The sequence below is a fragment of the Triticum urartu genome, chromosome 5A (assembly GCF_056163025.1).
Source record: "Triticum urartu cultivar PI428250 chromosome 5A, HENAU_Tu73, whole genome shotgun sequence".
In the NCBI taxonomy this organism is placed as follows: domain Eukaryota; kingdom Viridiplantae; phylum Streptophyta; class Magnoliopsida; order Poales; family Poaceae; genus Triticum; species Triticum urartu.
The window spans coordinates 634,434,526-634,445,560 of record NC_141877.1 but is presented as its reverse complement, the minus strand read 5'-3'; the positions used below and the strand labels follow the sequence as shown (position 1 = coordinate 634,445,560).

The window sequence follows — 11,035 nt, the reverse complement described above, 5'->3', positions numbered from 1 at the left end:
TTTCAAATACATCATGTGACGCCCCGAGACCGATGTGCCAGGTGTCTTCCAGTTATTCGCTGTTGTTGCCTTGTCATTGCTTGCGTGTCATGCATTGCATATCATGTCATCATGTGCATTTCCTTTGCATACATGTTCGTCTCATGCATCCGAGCATTTTCCCCGTTGTCTGTTTTGCAATCCGGCGCTCCTATGTCACCCGGTGTCCCTTTCTACCTCTTTTCGTGTGCGGGTGTTAAACATTTTCGGATTGGACCGAGACTTGCCATGCGGCCTTGGTTTACTACCGGTAGACCGCCTGTCAAGTTTCGTGTCATTTGGACTTCGCTTGATACTCCAACGGTTAACCGAGGGACCGAAAAGGCCTCATGTGTGTTGCAGCCCAACACCCTCTCCAAAGTGGCCCAAAACCCACCTAAACCCTCTCCATCATCTAGAGCGTTTGATCACGATCCCGTGGCCAAAAACCGCACCTCATTTGGACTCTCCTAGCTCCCTCTACCTATAAATATGTGATCCCCTCCTAAATTCGCGCAGATGAAACCCTAAAAACTCCTCCCCGCGCCGCCGGACATTTCCTCCCGCGCCGACCGGACATGTCCACCACCGTCGGCCACATCACTCCAGCCTATCCGGTGTTTCTACGTCACCACGCCGCCGCCCACATCCAATCCGGAGCCGCCACCTCACCTCCCCTGCGCCCACTTCGCCGCCATCCTCCCGGGGCCCAGATCCGGCCCGCCCCGGGCCAAACCGGGCCGCGCACTACACCACAACACTACATTCCCAACAACCAAGTTGGTTGGGAAAACAACTTCCGTCAACAGACAGTCGGTCGGGAAAGACTATTGCCGACCAATCATGTCTGTTGGGGAAAGTCCAGACCGGAAAACCCTTTCCCGACCGACATATCTTTCCCACCAACTACTTGATGGCTATGGTATATCTTTCCCGACCAACAATCTGTTGGGCCTACCATGGGCCTTTCCCGACCAACAGTCAGTTGAGGTAGCCATGGGATTTTCCCTACCAACTATCGGATGGGAATTCTTTCCCGACCAACATTCTGTTGGGCCTAGTGGTAGCCTTTCCCAACCGATTATCGGGCAAGGTTTGTTTTGCCGACCAACAATCAGACGGTGTTTTCATTTGCAGCCAACAATTTATTAACATTCTTTTTATCCAACACAACTTTAATTAACATATGGTACGTACTGTTTGCCACATACATATAGTTCATGTGTTCTAAGCATAATAACTAAGACAACATACATCAGGTTCACATCAGGTGCACCAATTTTTTATTCCATTAACTAATTGTCACATACATGCACTTGAGTCGGTTCTAAACATAACCACCAAGACACCATACATCAGGTTCAACAAAGGACACTTAAAGTCTGCAAGTATGAGATATCAGTTGTACAAAATGAAAACTAAAACATCCAGTTGACACGGATCACTGGCTTCATGGTTTATTGCGAGTCCACTCCTTATGTTTGCTTCCTACAGAAAGTTAAACAAGTCCCAATTATTAGAATGAAAATGAATGCATGCAGAATTCACATGTGCACTGTGCACACACAACAGCAGAAAATGAAGAATACGCTTGCCTAATCTACAAAACTAGCATTTCTGGACGTGAAAACTGCTAATCAACTTCTAGTAGTAGCCATGGATGTGGCCAGAAGCCCTCCGTCCACTTTTTATCTCTCCATTTGAAAGGAAATGCATCATTTACTTTGCATGATTGCTGATCATATAGTGTCCTAGGGATTGATCATATAGTGTCCTAGGGATATACTTAAGTTACTGTACATAGGTACCAGCATCCAACATACAACTTTATAAATAGTGGATACAGTGAGCTGAAAGCTAGATATATATAAACTGTGACTCTTTCAGTAGATGTACAAATGTTTCTAGTAGTTCACACTGGATATAGCAAGCTGAAAGCTAATTATATATGTGATTCTTTCCAAATGAGTATTGTCTTGGCTCACCTTACATTGTTTTGGGCAGGAAGGGAGAGAACACTTAAAAGGTAGATGTGTCCAAACAATTCCCAACATTTTCATCCTGAATGGAAATAGGAATTAAAACAAATGAAACACAAAAAATGAGTAAGAAGAGAAGAAGCTACAACACCAAAGTATATTACAGCAAGTAGGCTGGAACCAATATACCATGCATAAAATTGTTCTTGTTGAGATGGAATTACATCAATCATACATGCCATAGCTTCAGCTTGCACTATAGTAGTTGTCGAGAGAACAATGCAGAAGAATAATTAGAATGCTCAATGCTGCATATAGTTCACGATTAGTGGCAGCAAAAGTACATAACATGAGGGGTCTAATAAAGGAGAACTTATTTGCTTAAATTATTGATGCAGTAATCTAGAAAATTTAAACTCATATGATTTTTCTCCATTTCATGAACCTAAGGAATAACATTTTGCCACTCGACAACCCTGGCAGTGCCTGCAAAGGGTTGCATAAAAACCGTATTTTTAAAGAAAGAAACCCTTTTACTCAAGGAGTAAGGGGAACATGCTGCAAGAAATGCAACCTCAGCACTTGGACAGTAGTAACTAGAAGACAATAGGGAAGTATATTAGAGTTTCCTGTTTACATGTAACCCAATCTTCTCTTTGTTTATTTCTTGGATGAACTTTCAAACATACCAACCATGCTAATTATTGTGGTAGTTTCAGATTAACACCTGAGATTAGTATGCCATGATAGTAACAGCAAATGGCCAGGAATGACATATATGGCACAATTTATATATATTGCCCATGGTCTACACAGGAGGAGGAGCAGTAGGAATAGCCAGCAAAAGTCCAGGAACTTTAGTGAAGGATAACCAAATTGCCTGCTAAATTTCACTGAAAGAGACAAGAAATAGGCCGAAGACACAAATTTTCCTTTTATGAATATACATATATAATATCAGTATAATCTCATGTTTTTGTTTGCCTTAGAATGTATTATTGCTACACAAGAAATACGTAGGGATAACTATACCATGTGTATATATTTGATCCTACAGGTACGACTTAATATCAAAACAAAGCATAATAATCCACCTTTCGGAATTCCAGGCGTCATTCGCATCTACCACATCACTGAATAGTGGCATTCCTGGTTAGTACTGTTTCCACCCTTCATTTGCTGAGCAGTGTTTTAAATGTTCACCTACGAGGTTTTACAGGTGGTGTCACATTTTCCATACAAGATGAACTATAAGAAATCAAAATCTGAAATAAACAAGTTAAACCCAAGTTGTTATTTGTCAAGGAAGACCAAGCATATGATAGCCAATTCAACAAAGAAAAATTCCTGTGAATCAAATGACATCTCTTTCTTTATTAGAAGTGAGAGGTTTTCAGACTTAGCATCTCTTTCTTTATAAGAAGTGGTCATGAACAACAGAATTAATTGGATTATGATTGCCATGAGAAATATCTAGGAGTTAAATCGCAGGGTGGACAAACTTTGATGGTTGCAATGGAAAATTTTCAAAGTTTTAGAAGAGAGACTGTACTAGACAAAACTGCTAGTTCAGATGTCATATGTAGGTGAAAACACTTGCAATACCGTCAAAGTAATCTACTTAAGCAATCAACATGCATGATCGGTGTTAAGGAAAATTGAAAGTGTGAAAAGGCATTGTATACAGCCATGACATCCACAGATAAGGAGGGCCTTAGTACATGTGGTGGAGAAACTCACATGAGTGATTGCAACAAGCACATTAAATGGATGATCACTTGAAGGTGAACAATGCCCACTGTGTAGTTTTCTGAAGAAAAAATCACACAAGAATCAGAGCCTAAACAAAACATTTAGTACTTGTTCACACACTGCATTGGCTGGGAGCTGCTAGGAATAAACTAGGATAACATATTAGAAAAGCTTAGAGAAGCTCTGTTAAGAGTAAAAGTGCATACTCTTCTTTAGCTCTAATATATAACCATCAAACTACGGTCTAACAACTTCAATAAATCTAGCAGCCAAATTAGTTATAAACAATGCATTACCTGGATATTCAGCTCACCAATTTTATAAATATATGTTTGCTAGCCACTATTTCCTACTTTTCTATTTAGCATTTTAGGTATTCACCTCAGTTTTGAATTAAAGTGCCAGCCTCCACGCTACTAAATCACAACATCATATACTAAAAGAAAAAATTGGACACACAACATTTTATAAACAAAGCTTAGAGAAGTTCCAATGAATTTTTTTGTACCTCATTTTGCTTTATCTTTGCAGAAATCTTCTACCTGCGGATTCTAAAGGTAGCCCTGCAAAAACCATTATCCAATTCAGTGTCTAACAATCGCACAATATAAATAGACAGTAATAGTAATCGATGGCTAGGGTTTGAACTTTACTGCTTCAAAAGCTTCTTTATTTCCATGAATCAAAGCAGTACTGGTTTTTTTAAAGAGAACAATCTGCAGAGAGATGGGCGTACCAACCACCAGAGCTATGGAAGGTTCATTGCTGGGAGTTAAAATCTGCAGAGAAGGGGGGGGCTTATGGATGTCGTTGCCGCCATGGATGGCTGGGGGCACCAGCCGCCACGCTCCTAGTCGCCAGAAGATAAGGGAGCAGAGGCCACCCGCCCCGTTCCGAACCACCAGAACCGAAGGGGCCTTGTCCCGCTCAGATCTGCTACCATGCGAGGGGGGAGAGGGAGCTGGCTATGGGTTGGGGCGGTGGTGCCATGGGACGGAGGGGAGAGGTGGCCTCACCGGGCGCTTGGGCTTCGCCAGATGCGAGCGTCGCCGCCGCCGCTCAGATTGGGAGAGAAAGAGATAAGGGAGAGAGAGAGCAGAGAGATAGCAGTGTGGTGTTTTTTTTCAAGTGGACGGTGTATTAGGAGGTTGGGCTGTGGGGGCGCGCGGCATGAAAATTCGGATGGGCTTCGCGCTAAGTTTTCGCAGGCGAGCGAACTGATATTTTCGGCAGCCCAGCTGCCGACCCACCGTCGGTCGGGAACATTTGCCGACCGACTGTGTGTCAAGAGTGCGACTATTACCGACCAATGGTTCGATGCTATAGATTTCAGTATTACCGACCGACAATTGGTGGTTACATGCAAGTAATACCGACCAACTATCTAATAACAGCTTTACCAGCAAACAGTCGGTCGGCGAAAGTGACTTTTCCCAACACACGTCTGAAGGGAATGCAATGTCGTGGTGTAGTGGCGCCGGGCCCGCCCTTCGCCGCCGCTTGCCCGCGCCGCCTCGCGCGCCTCGCCATCCGGCTGCGCCGCCCCGCGCGCCGCCTACGCCGGCCGCTGCTTCGCCAGAGTGCGCCGTCCGCCCGACGACGCCTCTCCTCTGCCTCCGCGCCGAGCGCGCCGCCCGCCCGAGGTCGTCTGTCCTCCACCTCTGTGTTCGCACCGCCCCGTTGCTCCGGTCATCGCCGGTCGCCGGTGGAGCTCCGGCGAACTCCGCGCTCGGAACCGGCCAGCTTGACCATGCCGACCCCGCGGGCGCGCCTCCCCGTCGCCGTTCCCCTCCAGCCTCGTCATCCTCCGCCGTCCTCGAGCCTGCCGGCGTCCTCCCCGTCTCTCTCCGGTCCCGGCTCCGGCGAAGTCTTCGGCGAATTCCTCGGTCCAGATCCAGATCCGTTTTCGAGGTTGAGCCGAAATATTTTCTAAGTCCCTTTTTCGTTATATTTTTTTAGCAATCTTCACAGCATCATAACTCATCATCCGTGATTCCGATTTGTGCGTGTAGCATATCAAAATGTTCATCTCGATGAGTACATCATTTTATCTCATTGCATCATTTTCATTTGAGCTCATCTTGATGCCGGAAATGCTGTTGGAAGAGGGCTATGTGATGAATTTGTCAGATCTGTTTCATCAAATAGCTTTTTGTCATTTTTGCCATGTTTAATGTGTGCATGATATGATCCTCAGCTCTACATGTGTTTTGTTATATGCCATGCCATATTTACAGGGGTGTATGCCATGTATTTTTGTGATATTTTTGATGACTACCACAAGCTTGCAAAGTAGCGTAATCGGTAATGCTGATTTCAGGGACATAGAATTTCACAAAGTCCTTATCCTGATTTTTGTTGTTATGCTTTATGTTCTTGTTGTTTCCTAGTGATCCGTGCCTCTTTTGAGGATGATCAGTAAGGATGTTTTGTTAATATTGTTGTGCTCTATCCATCTATGCCTTTGTTTGCAATTATGGAGTACCCTAGCTTGAGTCAATCGAGCTCTACTTTTGCTATAAAATGATCCTGGCAGATTATTGACATGTTTAGCGATTTTGCCAAGGATGTTGCTATTGATCCGTGCATGCTATGTTATTGTTCTTGCCATGTCTAGTTTCTATGCCATGTCTTCTTGATGGATGTATGCTTAGTTTGTCATGCCATGCTTTGTAGTAAGTGCATCGAGATCGTATACATGTCTACTCGTTATCTATTTTGCATGCTCCAGTTTTTCACTAAGTCTGAATCTGTTTATGTTTTTGCCATGTTCACATGCTTGCAATTGTATTCTCTGATCCCTTTTGACTCATGTTCACTAAGGGACCTTTGTTAAGTGCTTTGAGTAGTTTCATGCCATGCCTTGCTTTGCCATGTTAAGTTCCTGTAGCATGTAGTTTTCATGCTCTAAAGTGTGCTTCCTGATGATAAATTCCAGACTTGTCTTAATTTCACCAAGTCTGAAACCTGTTATCATTTGCACTTTTATCATGCTTGTTTGTACCTGTTAATGGATGAATTAGCCGTAGCTCAGTGTTCATCCTTCGTCAAGCATCTTGAGTGGATCTCTGCCATGTATTTTGTTGCCATGTTTGAGTGTTGTAGCATATTTATCTTGTTGCATTTAGATGGCTACTTGCTGTTTATCGCAGACCGGTGCCATATTTGTTTTGCTTGCCATTTCCAAACCGTGCATCCGATTCCGGTGATCTTTATATCGATTTCAACCGAAATCACCTCCTCTTTCCAGTGGCACTCTTGGATTTCCAAGTTGAGCCCAGGTTCAATCATTCCTTTCCAAATCATGCATCTGCATCGCATATCGCATCCCGCATATCATGCCTTGTTTATGTGTTGGTTGTTTACTATGTTTTGTGCTTCTTTCCGGTGTTGCTTCTTCGGGTTGGTTCCGATTACGTCGCGTTTGTGAGGACCCGTTCGTCTACGTCTGTTTGTATTCTTCATGGACTCGTTCTTCTTCCTTGCAGGATTTCAGGCAAGATGACCATACCCTCAAAATCACTTCTATCTTTGCTTGCTAGTTGCTCGCTCTTTTGCTACGCCTATGCTGCGATACCTACCACTTGCTTATCATGCCTCCCATATTGTTGAACCAAGCCTCTAACCCACCTTGTCCTAGCAAACCGTTGTTTGGCTATGTTACCGCTTTGCTCAGCCCCTCTTATAGCGTTGTTAGTAGCAGGTGAAGATTGAAGTTTGTTCCTTGTTGGAACATGGAGATGTTGTTCCTTGTTGGAATATGTTTACTTGTTGGGATATCACAATATTTCTTATCTAATTAATGCATCTATATACTTGGTAAAGGGTGGAAGGCTCGGCCTTATGCCTGGTGTTTTGTTCCACTCTTGCCGCCCTAGTTTCCGTCATATCGGTGTTATGTTCCCGGATATTGTGTTCCTTACGCAGTTGGGTTATAATGGGAACCCCTTGACAGTTCGCCTTGAATAAAACTCCTCCAGCAATGCCCAACATTGGTTTTACCATTCGCCACCTAGCCTTTTCTTTTCCCTTGGGAGTCGCGCTCCTGAGGGTCATCATTATTTTACCCCCCCCCCCCGGGCCAGTGCTCCTCTGAGTGTTGGTCCAAACTAGAGCCCCTTGCAGCGCCACCTCGGGGAAACTCGAGGGCTGGTTTTAGTTGTACGGACTGCTCATCTGAGTGTGCCCTGAGAACGAGATATGTGCAGCTCCTATCGGGATTTGTCGGCACATTCGGGCGGTGTTGTTGTACTTGTTTTACCATTGTCGAAATGTCTTGTAACCTGGATGCCGAGTCTGATCGGAATGTCTGGGGAGAAGGAATATCCTTCATTGACCATGAGAGCTTGTGATGGGCTAAGTTGGGACACCCCTGCAGGGATTTGAACTTTTGAAAGCCATGCCCGCGGTTATGGGCAGATGGGAATTTGTTAATGTCCGGTTGTAGACAACCTGAAGTTGACCTTAATTAAAATACATCAACCGCGTGTGTAACCGTGATGGTCTCTTCTCGGCGGGGCCCGGGAAGTGAACACGGTGTTGGAGTAATGCTTGACGTAGGCTGTTATAGGATCACTTATTGATCATAGTTGTTCTACCGTGCTTTTGCCTTCTCTTCTCGATCTCATTTGCGTATGTTAGCCACCATATATGCTAGTCACTTGCTGCAGCTCCACCTCATACCTTTACCTTACCCATAAGCTTAAATAGTCTTGATTGCGAGGGTGTGAGATTGCTAAGTCCCCGTGACTCACAGATACTTCCAAAACCAGCTTGCAGGTGCCGAGGTTACCGTGCAGATGACGCAACCAAGCTCAAGGAGGAGCTCTATGAAGATCGTGTTCGTAGTCTTGTTTCGTTTCCAGTTGATCAGTAGCGGAGCCCAGTTGGGGTCGATCGGGGACCTTGTCGCATTCGGGGTTCTTCTTTTATTTTGGTTCCGTAGTCAGACCTTGTTTGTATCTGGTTGATGTAATGTTTTATTCATGTAATTGTGTGAAGTGGCGATTTTAAGCCAACTATGTATGTCTTTCCCCTTACTGTATTACATGGGTTGTTTGTGAAGATTACCTCACTTGCGACATTGCTTTCAATGCGGTTATGCCTCTAAGTCGTGCTTCAACACGTGGGAGATATAGCCGCATCGAGGGCGTTACAAGTTGGTAATCAGAGCCTTTCCCGACCTTAGGAGCCCCCTGCTTGATCGAATCGTTGGCGTTGTTGATTCTAGAAAACGGTTTTGAGTCCTTTAGGGATTATATATATCGGTGAGTTAGGACTTTTTTTACTCCTCAGTCCCTTCGTCGCTCTGGTGAGGTATCCTGACGTAGAGTTTTGACTCTTCTCTTCTCATATTTCACGAAAAAAAAATTAGGATCACGCGGTTATTTCCGGCTTATTCTATGAGCCAATCCTTTGGTTTTGTTTCGAGTTGTGGTATTCGAGTTGCTTCAATGTCTGAGTGTTGATTCCATACTTTTCCTAAGCGTTGTTCTCATATTTCTATGTGGATACTAATCCTTCTTGATCATTGAGATTGTCATGTCAATCCTTCTCAACCGGCGTGTTTTCTCTTCAAGTGGATCCGATCTTTTCAACATCCGCAAGATCAATTATCAGTTCTTCTCAACAGTGGTCATTTCTTCCGTCCGAAGCTGTCTTTGTTTTTCCCGCCCTCCCACCCTTATTTCTTCAAGGATGCAGATTTCTTAATCAAGTATCCTTTTATTGATGAGAAGTCTCTCCATTCTTTTCAATCAACGTTCTTACCCGGTGGTTCTCTTGAAGATGCTCTACTAGTTCATTATTCTTCATTCGCTTTTCTTCTCCGGTGGTCTTAATTCAAGCTTTTCGTGTTGATCATATTCCTTTTCCTCGTTCTAATGCTTTCTCATGCCGGTGCACCTCTTAATCATCCATCTCTCGCTATTCAATTGTTCCGGGGTGCTCAAGGTATCTCTAAGATTCGTGTTTCCACTCTACATTCGTTCAAACTCTTTCGAGATTGTTATATCATTCAAGCCATTTTAATTCTACCGGTGCTATCTCTCTTTCGAGCAATCGTTCTACGGTGTGTCTTTTGAGTGGGCCCTAACCCACAGGTCTTTTCCCAGGATCTTACCCGACTCTTCTAATCTTCCCGGAGCTACCCTCAAATTCATCTTAAAGTTTGACGTAAGTATGATTTATCATCAGTTAAATGTGTTTTCCTCCAAGATCTCTCAAATTCTTTTCATCGTTGGTTCAACCTTTATAATTTTCTTACCGGAGTATCTCAACAATTCATGGTGGTGTTTCTCGTCGTCATTCTCGGATTTTGAAGACCGAAGAAGATTTTTTCTCTCAATCTTGCTCCGTTCTCTAAGAGATTCGTCATTCTAGTTTGTTGCCATCCTCTCATAATTGTTTTAGTTGTGAGAATTCTTTTCACCTATCCGGAGCAATTCAAGAGTCTTCTCAGTTTGTTATCCGGAGTCCATCAGTTCAGGTTTATTCATTCTTAGGTTTCAGTTGTCATTCTCCAATCTTACCGGTGCAGCGCTCAAATATTTTCTAATCAGCTCGTGATCTCTTCATTTCAGTTGTATCTAAATTCCATGAAGTATCGTCATTCATTTCACAATTCTTACCCGGTGATTCATCACTTTTCTTCATTCATTTTCAATTCTTACGGTGGTTCGTCAGGAGATCTCTTCCTTCGTTACGTATCAATTCATTCGTTGTTTCAATCCTACCAGCGATTCATTGAAGACCTTCCCAAGTCTGACGCTATATCTATCTTAATCCTTTCCACGAGAATAAGTAGTATGCCAAATCCGTTGCTTGTCATCAGTTAAATTGGAGAAGGATACGCATAATGTAATTCTTATTCTTGTTTCATCGAGTTTATTCAATTCCTTATTCCGGAGGTTCATCAAATTCTTGATCTCATTTGTTCTTCTTTCTTTTCTGGAGTTCCAAGCTCTCGCAATTATATCATCACGGAGATACATCTAAATCATTGCAAGGATTCACCTTGTGTTTTCAACTTCTTTTTCCTTCCGTTTGATCATTCTTTTGTTTAACGGAGTTCTTCATGGAGGCTCTACATGATGCTTCATAAAGGATTTAATTCCTTCTTGAAGTGTTCATCGAGATTCTTTTCAGAGGAGCTCAAGCATTCTTCATCTTGCAATCCAGAGTGCAATTCTTTCTACCGTATCATTGAAGGTTGTATTATGTCATTCTTGATAATCTGAGTTCATGTTTCATGATTCACATGTTGTCAAGAATGAGGTATCTTAAAT

General features: G+C 43.4%; 1 long non-coding RNA gene across 4 annotated transcripts; it reads right to left on the bottom strand.

Annotated features, from left to right (window-relative positions):
• Nucleotides 1-1,273: 1,273 nt before the first annotated feature.
• LOC125511262 (uncharacterized) lies at nt 1,274-4,886 on the bottom strand. Of its 4 annotated transcripts, none has more exons than XR_015602962.1 (6): nt 4,403-4,886; nt 4,258-4,312; nt 3,738-3,807; nt 3,092-3,200; nt 2,004-2,079; nt 1,274-1,506 (listed from the first exon to the last, which is right to left on the bottom strand). It is a non-coding gene; the product is annotated as an uncharacterized LOC125511262 (long non-coding RNA). The 4 variants fall into 4 exon arrangements; XR_015602963.1 differs by having other exon boundaries at nt 4,490-4,885; XR_015602961.1 differs by having other exon boundaries at nt 4,486-4,884.
• Between the last annotated feature and the right edge of the window lie 6,149 nt (nt 4,887-11,035).